This window comes from Thamnophis sirtalis, unplaced genomic scaffold (assembly GCF_051295495.1).
Source record: "Thamnophis sirtalis isolate CommonGarterSnake01/CBP01778 unplaced genomic scaffold, rThaSir2_p1.2 scaffold_2, whole genome shotgun sequence".
Classification (NCBI taxonomy): domain Eukaryota; kingdom Metazoa; phylum Chordata; class Lepidosauria; order Squamata; family Natricidae; genus Thamnophis; species Thamnophis sirtalis.
In genome coordinates, this window is record NW_028261382.1 from 159,826,266 (window position 1) to 159,841,400 (window position 15,135).

The following is a 15,135-nucleotide window of genomic DNA, read 5'->3' on the forward strand; positions in this document are numbered from 1 at the left end:
GTGTCTGTCTGTCTGTCTGTCTTTGGTTATTCGGGTTTTCTCCCGCGTAAAATTGGAAGTGTCTTGGCGACGTTTCAACGAAGTCTCATTCATCATCTTTTGGCTTGTTTGCTCGGTTTGCTTGTCGTGTGTGTTTGCTCGGTTTGCTTGTCATGTGTGTGTGTGTGCGCGCGCGCATGCGTGTGTGTTGCATTTGTGCTGACAAATGTAACAAAAGCAACAATAAAAATAATGGCTTTCTGTCTGGATGGTCTCTTGGGATGAGCTGATAGATAGAGAAAGGAAGCAATATGCTTCCTCCCATATTTGGGCATACCAGGGGTTGTGACACAAAATACAAACACACAAACACACACATGTTGCATTTGTGCTGATAAATAAATAAAGGGAGACTAGTATAGATCTATTTCGAGCTATTTAGCTCTCATCAGCTAGCCATAACCTTACTGGGATTTGAACCTGTGTAAAATTGTATGTATGTATGTATGTATGTATGTATGTATGTATGTATGTATGTATGTATTTGTTTTCGTAGATTTCCACAGGTGTAGGTATGCTGGTCTTGTTGTATTTGGGTCTTTTCCTATGTAAGATTGAAGTGTTGTTGAAGTGTTCAGTTTTGGAACACTTCAACACTTCTTGTTGAAGTGTTCAATTTTGGAGATTAACCTGGTTAATCAGATTAACCAGATTAACCTGGTTCCACAGACTAGAAAAACAACAGAAGCCAACCCCCCTCCACAGCAACTCATGAAACAAACAGCACACAACATATCAGACAGAACCCTCACCACAGCTGAAACCAATGTCCTTTCCAAAGGATTCAACTTTGCAGTCGCCCCTAAACGCATCCCCACTGAAGACATCATATGTGGAGTGAAAGCTACACAATCAACCCAGATGAAGACAATAAAATCAGACTTGCAGTCACCAACATCCTTTGCTCCAGTAATCCACCCAGAAGCAATTTACAACAAGAAGAAAAAGCACTCACCAACCTGAGGAAAGACAACAACATAATCATTCTCCCAGCAGACAAAGGTGATGAACACATCTGACTACCAAGCCAAACTATCCAACCTACTCCAAGACCCCATTTACAACCCTCTAAACACAGACCCCACCACCAAAAAACCACCAAATCCAAAATAAAAGCCTCTCCCATCAGTGAAGAGATCCAGCAAAGACTCATCCCCAGAGAGAAATCTTCCAGATACCCCAAACTCTATGGCCTCTCCAAGATACACAAAGAAGGAACACCACTCAGACCCATAGTCAGCTCCATAGGCTCACCTCTACAGAATCTTGCCAAATTCTTCACCAAACAAATTCATCCCTATGCAGAATCCATCACCTCACACTTACAAAACTCACTCCACTTCATAGAAACAATAAAGAAACAAAACCTACAACCCAGTGACCTACTTGTGAGCTTCGATGTCATATCCCTCTTCACGCAAGTACCTATAAAAGAAGCCTTGACAGCTATCCAGAACAAACACAACCTCCCTAAACACAACCTGGACCTGACCAACCACTGCCTAACCAACACATACTTCATACATAATGGACAAAGATACAAACACCCATGGGAGCATGGGGAGCACCCATGGGATCACCCCTCTCACCTGTCATCGCAAACTTATACATGGAGCATTTTGAAACTAACACCTTAGATAAATCTGAACACAAACCCAAACTCTGGCTTAGATATGTTGATGACACTTTCGTGATTTGGCCACACAGGAAAGAAAAACTGGACAACTTCCTCTCCCACCTCAACAGCCTACACCCCAAAATACAATTTACCATGGAAATAGAAACAAACAACTGACTTCCCTTTCTATATGTCCTAATCTATAAAAAACCCAATGGCTCCCTAGGCCACACCATCTACCAGAAAAAAAAACACACCAACTGCTACTTAAACGCACAATCCCATCACCACCCTGCACTGATCAACTCTGTAGCCAAGACCCTCATCTCCAGAACCAAACGCCTAGCCGACAAAGACCACCTGAAAACTGAATTACACACTCTCACAAACGTATTGATATCCAATGGATTCCAAACAAAAACAATTACCAACCTAATCCAAAGGGAGACTCCCCAAAAAACCGAGACAGGACAATGGCATCACCCTCCTCCCTTACATCAAAGGCACCACAGATAAAATCAGCAAAATTCTGCATAAAAACAATATCAAGACAGCCTTCAACAATGACCAAAAAATAGCCAACATCTTAAGAAACTCCAAAGACAAAATCCAGCTAGAAAACCAAGGAGCCTACAAAATACCATGCAAAATATGCCCTGCCACATACATTGAACAAATGAACAGGGTAATAAATGCATGCATCGCAGAACATAAGAATGCAGTAAGAAAAAAAGAAAAAAAACCCTCCCTTTTCCAGTACCTTAAAGCTACAGGACATGAAATTAATTTTGAAGGAACCAGATTAATCTCTAAAACTGAACACTTCAACAAGAGAATAATTATGGCAGCTATCGAAATAGAGAAACACCCCCACAACACGAATAAACATGACAATACCTCCCGCCTACCAGACATCTGGAAACTAGCCCTAGTTAACAAACGAGCCCCACCCACCACCCAGGTCATTACAACACAAAACAACAATGGAGACACAGCCAGCACCAATCAGCACCAATCTACTAATCATGATACAACCACACAACCAATCATTCCACTTACTGAAACAAAGCCAACACTCCACACCCACCCACCAAGATTTATAGAAAGACGGCAGCTCTAACCACACTTTAAGACCAAAACCCAGCCTGAAGATGGCGAGTGAGACTTCGCCGAAACGTTGCCAAGACACACACGCACACATTCATACATACATACTCTGCTATGTTTTGTATTGTCTAGTTCCTGTAGCAATGACAACCAGAACCCCACATAGCAAAGAATATCTAATAAGAATTACTGAGTGGTAATGCCATCGCTTAATGATTTACTAACATGTTCATTCTCTATCACATTGCAAATGTATATGCAATTACACTTAACAATAAATAATAAAATCAACTTTATAATAAATCAATCTGAAGGAAAGAGAAAAGATGAAGTTGCTGAAGGTTGATTTTATACGTTGAACTCATGGCACCCATGTTGCAATCACACAGTCTGAAAACTCCCTCTTGTCTGCATTCTAGTTAAATGACCCACTTTAAGAACTTGGAAATACTTTCTAATTCCATGGCTCATAGTATAAACTTTGTCCATAACTGGAAAAAAGATATAATTCTGATGATATTTGATTGGGAGGATATACAACAATGGCGAAACAAATAGCTTATTGCATATCCACAATGGAAGCGTAATAAAATATCAAGTATAAATGACTCACACAGCAAAGCAAATAAAGATATTTATAGTTTCCAATCAAGAATTAACACATAACCTGGAGTTATATACATATCATATAATGCTTAGTGAATCTGTTAACTATAAACTAAAGCTGCTACTATGCTTTCTAACCTGTTAACAAATGTGTAGATGCTTTCTGCTTCCCAAGTCTGTTTGCTACAATTAATGCCAAGCCATGCCTTTGCTTTCCCAGTGGTACAATTCTGTCTTCTGTCATGCACAGAAGAAGACCCTACAGATTCAAGCTGTTCATTTACAGAATAATGCAATTGTATTTTCAAAGAGGGGAAAATACGTTCTGATGATACACATATGCATATGTCATAGCCTGAACCATGTTAAGAGAGATACAACTGTGTGTGTGCATTTTTTTTAAAAAAAATGTTCACCTAAAATGTTATTTTTTTAAAAAAATGGTTATGCAATAAAGTAGAGGTGACCTCTTAATTACAACTTTGAAGTTAACCAATTAAAGAAATTAAGGAACATGTACAGTTACAGGAAGAACCAGAAGAACAAGAGCAGGTTATACAGGAGAATCCACTGGTGAGTCCTGAAATACCTAGACGTTCAACCCGTGTAACGAGACCACCTGACAAGTATCAGGTGTCTACAGCATGTCAGGCAAATAAGGTTCCTGCTAATTACCAAGAATTAACTCTATATCCAACTGAGGGATAGAAAGCTTGGAAAGATACAATGGAAAAGGAATTAAAATCATTGCAAATGTTAGAAGTATATGAAAATGTAAAGTTACCACCAGGTAAACATGCCATTGGTTGTAAATGGATTTTCAAAATTAAAAATGTAGATGGGACTCTAACCCATAAAGCCAGGTTAGTTGCACAAGGGTTTGCTCAGTCAGCTAATGACTATGATGAGGTCTTTGCAACTAGTTTAAAGGCATTAGTGTGGGCAGCTAAGAATGAATATGTAGTTAATCATTTAGATGTAGAGATAGCATATCTTCATGCACCATTGCAACATACTATATATTTACAGAAGCCTGCAGGATTCAAAACTGATAGTAAAACTGATAGCTGGAGGTTGAAAAAGAGTCTTTATGGCTTGAAACAATCAGGATATGAGTGGAATCAATGTAAAGTTAAAGAGTTAACTAAGATAGGTTTCAAAGCTGGAATGGCTGATCCATGTTTGTTTAAGAAAGAAAGTGATGGTGTGATTTCATTGTTGCTATTGTTCACTGATGACATAGCATTAATCACTAAAACTGACCAAGAAGCTATGAGGATTATAACACTGTTAAGGACGCAGTTCAATATAAAACATCTCGGTGAGATTAGACAATATCTTGGTTTACAAATAGATAAAACTAGGGGAGGATACAAAATCTCACAAACTGAGAAGATTAACCAGCTACTCAGGACGTTTAGGATGGAACTGTGTAAACCGGCAAAAACTCCATGGGCCAAGAGTTTAGCCATAATGATGTACAAAGCCCTGTATTTGATAAAGGTGTTTATGAATCATTAATTGATAGCTTACTCTATCTGAGTATTTGGTCAAGGCCCGACATAGCATATAGTCTGAATCAATTAGCCAGGTTTAATGCTGAACCTACTGAAAGGCACTGGCAAGCTGCTAAGAGGATATTAAGATATCTTCAGCAAATGATGCATTATGCATTATATTTAGAACCTAAGGATGATATGAGCTTAACCGCATATGCTGATGCAAGTTTTGCTACAGATGTGTCTACATGGAAATCAACATCAGGGTTTGTTGTATTCCTGGGAAAGGCACTAATTGGATGGCGGTCTCTTAGACAAAAACATTTAAGTCTATAAATTATGGAGGCTGAATTCTCATGTTTGTTATTATTATGTGTGGATTTGGTATGTTATAAACAACTCCTACTATATATGGGAATTAATGTACAAGAACCTATTGTTTTTTATCAAGACAATCAAGCAGCAATTCAGATGGCATCCAATCTTGCTGTAAAAACTAGGTCAAAACACACTGATCTAAGATATCTAAATGTAAGGCAAAGTGTGAATAGTAAATTAGTTTCACTGGAGTACTGCATGTCTGAACATAACATTGCAGATCATTTTACTAAGGCCCAAGGTAATATAAAGCATAAACGTTGTTGCGAGGAATACAGATTAAGATTGTAAGATTTATATATTGTCCTACCCAAAGGAGAGAATGTTAGGAATATAATGTAACGGTTGGGTTGGCAACATATAAATCATGTAATAATGCTGTACCTGTTTCTTTAAATCATGCTGTAAATGTAATTGGTTGCTGTTTCCTCAATTGGCCATAAGATGGAGCCAGAATCACTGTTAAATGCTGATCTGATCTGAGTGTTTGGAAGCAGGCTGTTAGAAGTGCTTATAGTGATTAGCGTGAGCTATTTTACTGGACTCTTTGTATAATTATGGACTATGTTATTTGGATTATCCCTTAACTGAAAGACGTTGATGACTAACTATCTTAACCATGTAGGGCTTGGACCGTTTGATGGACTCTGATACCTCTATTTCCACGAAAGTAAAAGCCTATTTAAACTGCAGTGTCTCTGTATGCTGGTTTGTGTGTTCTCTGAACGCACTCGCTCTCCCAATGGGGAGCTTACCTAACACCCACAATATAATCTTCCTATGAAATGTATCCTAATACCACAACCAATGAAAAGATGGAGGTTATCTGGTAATGATAATACTTTATTCAGCAACAATATTTGGAGCTGTCCTATAGAAACAAATACAAGCATTGTGATGGTTACGGTACTTATAACCACGCATAGCACAATGAGAGCATTCTCCTTGGTTAATGTATTCTTTCGCCTTACATGGTTAAACTTTACACATTTGCCGATAAAAAGGCATTTTGTTCTCTATAAGGTCTTTTCAACTGACTATTCATTTCTACATCCTAGAATCTTCTGGCAAACATACTGATTTATTACTTTGGATTACCCGCATATGATCTGAATTTTAGAGAGACATTTATTTCTAGTAAGACCTTTGAAATATGTACTTTGTAAGAAAAATCTATATTTAAATAAAGATTGTGAACTGAAAACTTACGTATACTTGGAGAGAAGGCAGAACTAAATATTCAGTAAAATTGTCATGTAAATATGTATTTGAATATATACTTAGTAATTTTTAGAACATTCACAGCTTAACACAGAAATTGAATAGAATAAAATCACTATTGCAGAAAGGATGCAGACAGGAAATAGACTCATCAATTTATAAGTCATTGGCATTAAGTAAAGATTCATATCCCTATCAAATATTTTCAGTCATAGAATAATACTGCTACATGAAACCTATGTAAAATACATATGGATTGCTCCTATAGGTTAAATCCAAATTCTCAACTATGTATTATGAATATTTAATGTAAAAGAGATTTGTATTTACCATTCACCATAGCTCATAGAATTGAAGAACTAATCCTCCAAAAATCTAGACCACCTTATCTATCAAAACTCAGAGGATGTTTGTGAATGCAGATTTACAAATGCCCAAAATAAATGATTAGTTATCTGCCTATCTAAATATAATAACCTCAGCTTTGTGCCCTCTGAGTATTTTGCATCATGATTCCCAAAATTCTGAGAAATTATAATTTGTAGGCCCAACACATATGAGAATAAACAGTAAATGAAGTCTATATTTGTTACAATTTATAATTTTGTTATAACATTTTTCTAATTGGAGTACATCTGAAGAAGCGAAAGGATTTGTCCAGTTGACTTCTTCTGGTTGCTACTTGGATATTTTCTGAGAAATATTTTCTCCTAATTGTTGATTATGAAAATTTCTTACACACACACACACACACTATCTATCTATCTATCTATCTATCTATCTATCTATCTATCTATCTATCTATCTATCTATCTATCTATCCACACACACACACACACACACACACACACACATACACATACACATACACATACACATATACATATTTCATTTCATTTCATTTATTGAATTTATAGGCCGCCCAATCCCGGAGGACTCTGGGCGGCTTACAGAAATGAAAAATGTTAAAAAAGAATTAAAACAATAAGATACAACAAGATTAAGAAGAAAACACAACATGCACCCAATCAAAGGGAAGGGTGGACCCCAATCAAGAGGTCAACAACCCCAGACCTGACGGAAAAGCCAGGTTTTAATAGCTTTACAGAAGGCCATGAGAGTGGGTAGGGTTCAGATCTCTGGGGGTAGCTCATCCATAGGGCCGGAGCGGCAACAGAGAAGGCCCTGCTCCGAGGTGTCATTAGCCGGCATTGTCCAGCTGACGGCACCTGGAGAAGGCCCATCCTGTGTGATCTTATTGGTCTTAGGGAAATATGTGGCAGGAGACGGTCTCGTAGGTATCTGGATCCTAGGCCATGTAAGGCTTTAAAGGTGATAACCAGCACCTTGAATCGTGTTCGGAGACCAATGGGAAGCCAATGCAGCTCGCGGAGGTAGGTGTAGTATGGGTGTACCTTGGTACACCCAATATCGCTCGCGCGGCTGCATTCTGGACTAATTGTAGTCTCCGACACTTTTCAGGGGCAGCCCCAAGTAGATTACAGTAATCCAGTCTTGAGGTGACGAGGGCATGAGTGACTGTTTGAAGTCACCGGTCCAAATAGGGTCACAACTGGTGCACCAGGCGAACCTGGGCAAAGCCCCCCCTGGTCACAGCCGACAGGTGATGTTCCAAAGTCAGCTGCGGATCCAGGAGGACCCCCAAGTTGCAGACCCTCTCTGAGGGGAGCAAATTTTCTCCTCCCAGGGTTAAGGACGGACTAGCTGGACTATCCTTGGGGGGCAACATCCACAGCCATTTGGTCTTGTCAGGATTGAGTGCGAATTTGTTCGCTCCCATCCAGACCCTAACAGCTTCCAGGCCCTGGCACATCACTGCCACCGCTACACTGAGTCACTATATATATCTAGTGTCCCATGACTTGAAGTAGAATAATAATTATAGATGAAATATTAATTTTATCATTTTAAAGGGAGAAGTAATTTACTTTGAAAATCTACATTGGAAGCATTAATTTAATAAAAATGTTATTTGCTAATGTATCTTAAAAGCATTCTGCTTCCAAATACCCCATTTTACTGAATTACTTATTTATTTGTTTAGCGTATGGCATACAATCTCAAGGAAATCTACAAATGTTAGACACAATACAACCCTCATAGCCTAAATTGCTAGTTCATTTTGTTTGGTGATTGCATTCCTGTAATTGGTACAACACAGGGGATTAACTATCCTACAACACTTGACATGTGGCTCTCGGATTGCTGGCTCTTTGGGACTCCTCTGTTAGTCTCATCTCATATTGCATTGCATCATGTCTGGCCAGATCCAGTCCGGTTCTGTTCTCCACACACATGAACACAGAGAGGTTTTTTCCACGGATGTGGTAGCCATTTATCTACTCACAATATTGGATGCTTTTGAACTGCTGGGCGAGCAGGAGCTGGGAGCAGGCAGTGGGAGCTCACCCCATCTTGTGAAGCTGGACTCAAACTACCACAGTGCACAACATTTCTGGCTGGCAGTTCCAGGATCATTAAGCCACTGTGCCACCACGTCTGCCTCTGTACATTATAACACAGAAGAATGTGGCTCATATGAATTGACTACAAAAAGAGGCTACTTAGAATATAATTCATATAGTGACCATTCCTTGCAATAAATCATCAGTCGAAGTTGTAACTACCAGATGTATTCTCATCATGATGATTACAGGAGAAGAGCTTTCTTTGTCATTTGCATGTTTAATGTTATAAATGGTATGACAGTAACAAATTCATAAACTGGATAGCACAGCAAACAAACAGCTCACAATACAATCCCAGAGTGACAATCATTGTGTAAAGACATTTTACCTTCACATTATCAACTAATTTGCTGACATTTATTGAAGCAAGTGAGATCCTGATGAGGTTCACTAATATAATACATAATTGACATGAATGAGTGGTAATATAATTTTTGTCTGTATCCAAAGCACTGAAATTAAAATGGTGACGTCTTACATTTATGGTGTCAGGCCTGCAATTATATTCCTTTTAGAATTTTGGCCTGCCACACTTTCTTTTATTTCATTATGCTGTTTCTTTAGTATAGTTGATGGGAGGGGGGAATAGACAGGAGTGAGATTGTGGAATGTATTGTTTTCATTCTTTATTAGACGCCAAGGTCATCCTTTGTCTCCGCACCAGTATACCTTACCGGAAGAAGCTGGGTGTGGATGCCAGCGTGGAAGAAGAAGATTGGACTATGTGATGGATTGTGGGTGTGGGGACAAGATCATGAACTTTTAACTGGGTGGAATTCTGATGTCATTTCCAGTATTGGGATTCCATAGCAAGATGCCAACATGTCTGTCTTATTAAATTGGAACCTTAAGGATACCTCTGCCTTGGACTCTGATTTAATTCATGATATTTGGAACACTGACATATGGTTTAAATGTAAAGGTACTTATCTGAATTATAAGCATGCCCATTTATTAAGCCCAAAACATAATATTTTATAAACTCTGAATGGGGAGAGTGTTGATTTCCCTGAGAACAATATCTATCCAGTAACAACTCTTTTTCTCATCCTATTCCTTTGCTCCCTCACCATCTTTTTCTTTATTATAAAAAATCAGTATTCCTTTTCACTATTATCTCTTCCTCTAAGGAAAATAAATAAATCTTTACCATTTCTGATCCTAAATAGCACAGACAAAGGAGGTAATACAATCAGAGAAATAATTTAAAATTCAGTAAAAACTACAAAATGCAAAGGCTTGATTGAAGAAGGTGAATAATATATCAACACCTGAGAACTATAAGAGACTACAGTGAAATAAGATTTTGATTATGGGCATTAATATTATGATTGTTTAAAATTGTTTCATTATATTATCAACTAAAAAATAACAGCCAAATGCAGTGGTATTTATACAATACAAACTGGAACCTGTTAATGCTGCAATGATCTTTCGATATCAATGTTAAATTAGATTTCTGAGATGTAAATAGATAATGAGTTGCTTAAATTGTACAATTGATATACACTATAAATTGATAATAACTTGAGAATTATATTGAATTATTTGGCAATACAAAAAAAGATCCTAGTATTTTAACACTAAAATATTCACTGAACTGTTTCTTTTATGAATACCAAGAAAAAGGATATGTGTGTGGGAAGAAGAGAGCTGCTTTGAAAAATAGATAGGTATTAAGTTTTTAAGTTTCCCTTTCTGTGAACTGCAACTGAATTGCAGTGTTTATAAATATTTAACCACCCTTAAAACACACTATAAATGCCTGGTTTTGTCTTTCTGTTGATACACTTTGAATATATTTTTAATTAAGAATTTTGATTGCAATAGTACAAACTAATACAAACTAAACAAACTGAAAGAAAGAATATGTTATGCCTCAACTTTTTAAAATGCATACGGACACCTATGCCTTTATTTTACATCAATGCCTGTAGGTTACCCTGAGATTTCTAAGCTTTGACAGAAAAATGTAACATCAATGCTTCAATAAATTAATAACACACTGCTCTTTTTATGTGATAAGTACATGGGGCAGCATCTCCAAAGGCTTTAAGAATCCAGCATAGAATTATAGAACCTTACGGCTGTAAGGAACATTGGAGGTTTTCTAGTTCAACCATCTACCCAAGGCAGGAGTGCTCTTGGTTGGACAAATGGTTGTCCAATCTCTTCTTGAAAACCTCTAATGATGGAGCATCCACAACTCTGGGAGGCAAGCTGTTCTACTGCTTAACAGCTCTCATCAGGAATTTCCTCCTTATTTCCAGGTTGGATTTCCCCTTCAGTGAGCTTCCACCCATTTCTTCTTCTCCTACCTTTAGGTGCCATGGAGAATAAACCATCCTCCTTTCCTTGAGGAAGTCTTTGAGTGTTGGAAAATTGCTATGATGCCTCCCTTCAGTCTTCTATTCATTAAGTTAAACATATCTGGTTTTCTTAATCATTCTTCATAGGATTTATCCTCCATAGCCTTAATCATCTTTGCTGATCTTCTCTGCAATCTTTCTAGGGTTTTGTTTTGTGGTGGACACAGTATTCCAAAGGTGGCCTCATCACAGTGATACTATCACTTCCCATGATATTGATGTTATCCAGGGATGAAATCCAGCAGATTCTGACAGGTTCTGGAGAACTGGTAGAGGAAATTTTGACTAGTTCAGAGAACTGGCAAATGGCACCTCTGACTGGCCCCAGAGTGGGGTGGGAATGGAGATTTTACAGTATCCTTTCCCTGCCATGCCCACCAAGCCACGCCCACCAAGCCACACTATGTCCACCAAGCCACACCCACCAAAATGGTAGTAAAAAAATTTCAATTTCCACTGATTTATCCCTCCATTGATATGCCTTTTAACAACTTTAATTTGGGTATTAAATTGCACACACAAAAATGCCCAATTCCAAAGAGATCCAGATTTTTGTTATCCACATTCCTTTGGGCAAAGAAGTGGCAATTTTAGAATGTTATCATCAAGGTAAGCCAAAAATTTTGCAACTGAACATTCCCTCAGCTTCAGGGAGAGGAGTCAGCCTTTCAAATTGTGATCTCTTTCTTTCTTGCAGAGCCCAGATTCATTCTGTCAAAACACCTAACTTCATCAGTTCCTTCTGCTGAATCCAGCATTAATATGCGGGTGAAGTTCTTCAAGAGTTATGGCCTGTCATGCTTCTACAATATGCTCCACAATGTCTGTAATACGCCAGTCATTCACTTATCTTGTCTTCAACAGCATCTGCTATAAAACACAATTTAAGTCTTTTTAAATAATTAGATCAACGCACATTTTTGACAGCCCTTACTTGTCCTGACTCCCAACAGTAATAACTGGCATTCATAGTCTTTAACTGATATTTGTATCCTTTGGTTTCTAATGTTCATTTCACCCCTTACATTTATAGCACAACAGTTATAGGCGCACCATGTACCTGGAACAAATGCTTTTCCTATTTCTCCAACATTGTAGATGTGCCTCATCTTGTGCATAAACACCCAAATGAAAGAACACTGCTTGTAAGATTGAGAACATTATTTAAGTGTCCATAGAGAAGCAAAATCTCCCACTTAATAACAAGCTTATCACTCATTTCTAAGAGTTTTCATATTGAAGCGGAAGCTCTTAAGAACAAGATAAAGAAAAGCAAGAGCAAATCAAAATTGACACCTTTACACCGGGCACCTTGCCTTACAAGAGAGAACTGAAGCATATGAGCAGGGAAAGCAGAGGCAGTATAGCCTCCTTTATATTTATAATAAATGCAATAAAGGGGAAGTCAAAGGAACATTTAATTGGTTACGGAAGGGAAAATAGAACTTATGCCCTATTTGTAAACAAGTTCCTACTTATTTTGAAATAGGAAAAGCAAAAGTCCTTTGGGGTGGGAGGACTGAAAAAGTAACAACATGCAATTGACGGCTGGCTGGGGAATACTAGGATTCAGTTCTAGGAACTGAGTCCTGATTCAGTTCTAGGAACTGAGGTCTACTTGTCTTAAACTTGCCAAGGTTGGAAAACTCTACCTTAAACTCTCAGAGATGAGAGATATGACTATTAAGAGTCGTGGTGGCGCAGTGGTTAGAATGCAGTACTGCAGGCTACCTCTGCTGATTGTTGGCTGATTGCAGTTTGGCAGTGAGTCTCACTGGCTCAAGGTTGACTCAGATTTCCATCCTTTCGAAGTGCGTAAAATGATGACCCAGATTGTTAGGTGGGCAATATGCTGACACTGGTATATAAGTTTAAGTGCTAGTGCTATTAGTGTTCTGTGTGCGTATGTATGTATGTATGTATGTATGTATGTATGTATGTATGTATGTATGTATGTATGTATGTATGTATTTGCCTGTTTTGGGGTTTTCTAGATTTTTTTTCAAAGTTGCCACATAACATTCACATGGATCCTACTAATATAGCACTAAGAATCATACTGATTTCAGTGATTTTATAAATTTTCATTAACCAAATACAGTGAATGTGATGTTTTGAAGATTATGTTAGTAGTCAAGTAGTCATACTGATCTAGATGGGAAAAAAACAGTTATTGTATTAGCACAACCATGATCCTTGTACCTAAGCTACCATATTTCAACTCCAACTATCTAAATGACTATTAGATGGGAGAGAGAAAAATTAAGAGTTTTCTCTTTTTCTTTCCTGCCACCTAGTAGAGATCTAGAAATAATAATCCTGATATGGTAGCCATGCTTGTAATAGTAAGAAGGCTTTATTTTCCAATAAAAATAAGGAATTATCTATTAAATGCCACACTAGCTGTCATGAAATCTCTTTAAAAAATCACCTTGGGATATGTAGGTGTTTTTTTTTGCAGAAACTTTATCTCATAAAGCTATCATTTCCCGGGCTCACAGTGGAGATGGAAGAATTGTTAAGCTAATTTACTTTGGGACCAGCTGTTCCAGTTAGTGTCTATAAAGATTAAAGATTAAATATCTTAAATATCTTAAGATTGTACATAAACTAAATGTTTATATGCATCATGGCTATTGATTACAAAAACTTGCTTAGGTTCAGTTTGAATTTTTAACTAAATAGACCTGGCCATAGATAATGTCACACAATGCATCCAAAAACTTAACAGTGACCAAACAATCACAATATCTTCTAAGGGTATTATTAAGTATAAAGCAGGTGCACAACTAAAGGTATTCTAGATACGTATTCAATATCAGAAGTTGTAATGAATAAGATGCTTGTATAGCTGAAGCACCAATGTTGTTTCTAACACATGGTATATTAGTGATATTATAAAGCAAAACAATGCCAGCTAAGCACATGCTGATATAGCTATTATAGAGATTTTATTGAAATGGCACATGATAAAAATTTGTGAATCGTCCACTTATCTAATAGCTACTTGCACTATTAATTTCTTAAGAAATAAATAAATTGAGATTTAGTTGTTCTTTTACTCATCTAAACTTCCACATCAACAAAATAAAATAAAGTTATGCAACATTTTAATAGTGTCTACATTATCACATCATTAAAGAACAGGTGCATCAAACTGATATTATAGAAATTCATAAGCATCCCACTGGTTTCCTTAAAAAGAGTCCAGGCTGGATTGCACTGTAAGATCCTTTATGTGCAATCCTTTATGTGAACTATAAGTCATTAAACTTTCCACGTATTCTTGGAACACTGGCCATATAAAGTCACATTAATTGGGTTAAAATGTACCATATGAAGACTATAGAATCCCTACCTAGTTTCTCTAGGCAGTGTATTATCTATTATGCCAGGAAAGTACTGGCAACAGTTCATCTTATAATTCATTCCATACTGACTAGGCAGGTAGCATGATACAGTATATGTTTTGACCACTGCACAGAGCAGTACTTAAATTGTGTCCTATTGGGTCTTGGCAGTTAATGATGACACTTATTTTCCAGCCAGTGTCTCCCTTCATATCTTTCTAGGTAGGTAGGTAGGTAGGTAGGTAGGTAGGTAGGTAGGTAGGTAGGTAGGTAGGTAGGTGAGATGAACAAAACTAGGTGGACAAATTGGGGCAGTTGGCTGGGTTTTATAACACATTTTATAACACATATAAATATGATTTTATAACACATTATCAGCCTATTGTTGAAGTTAGGCATGTCATGGGAACAGGCAAACTCAGGATGAGGAGCATTCAAGAACTACTACTGCTATGTTTC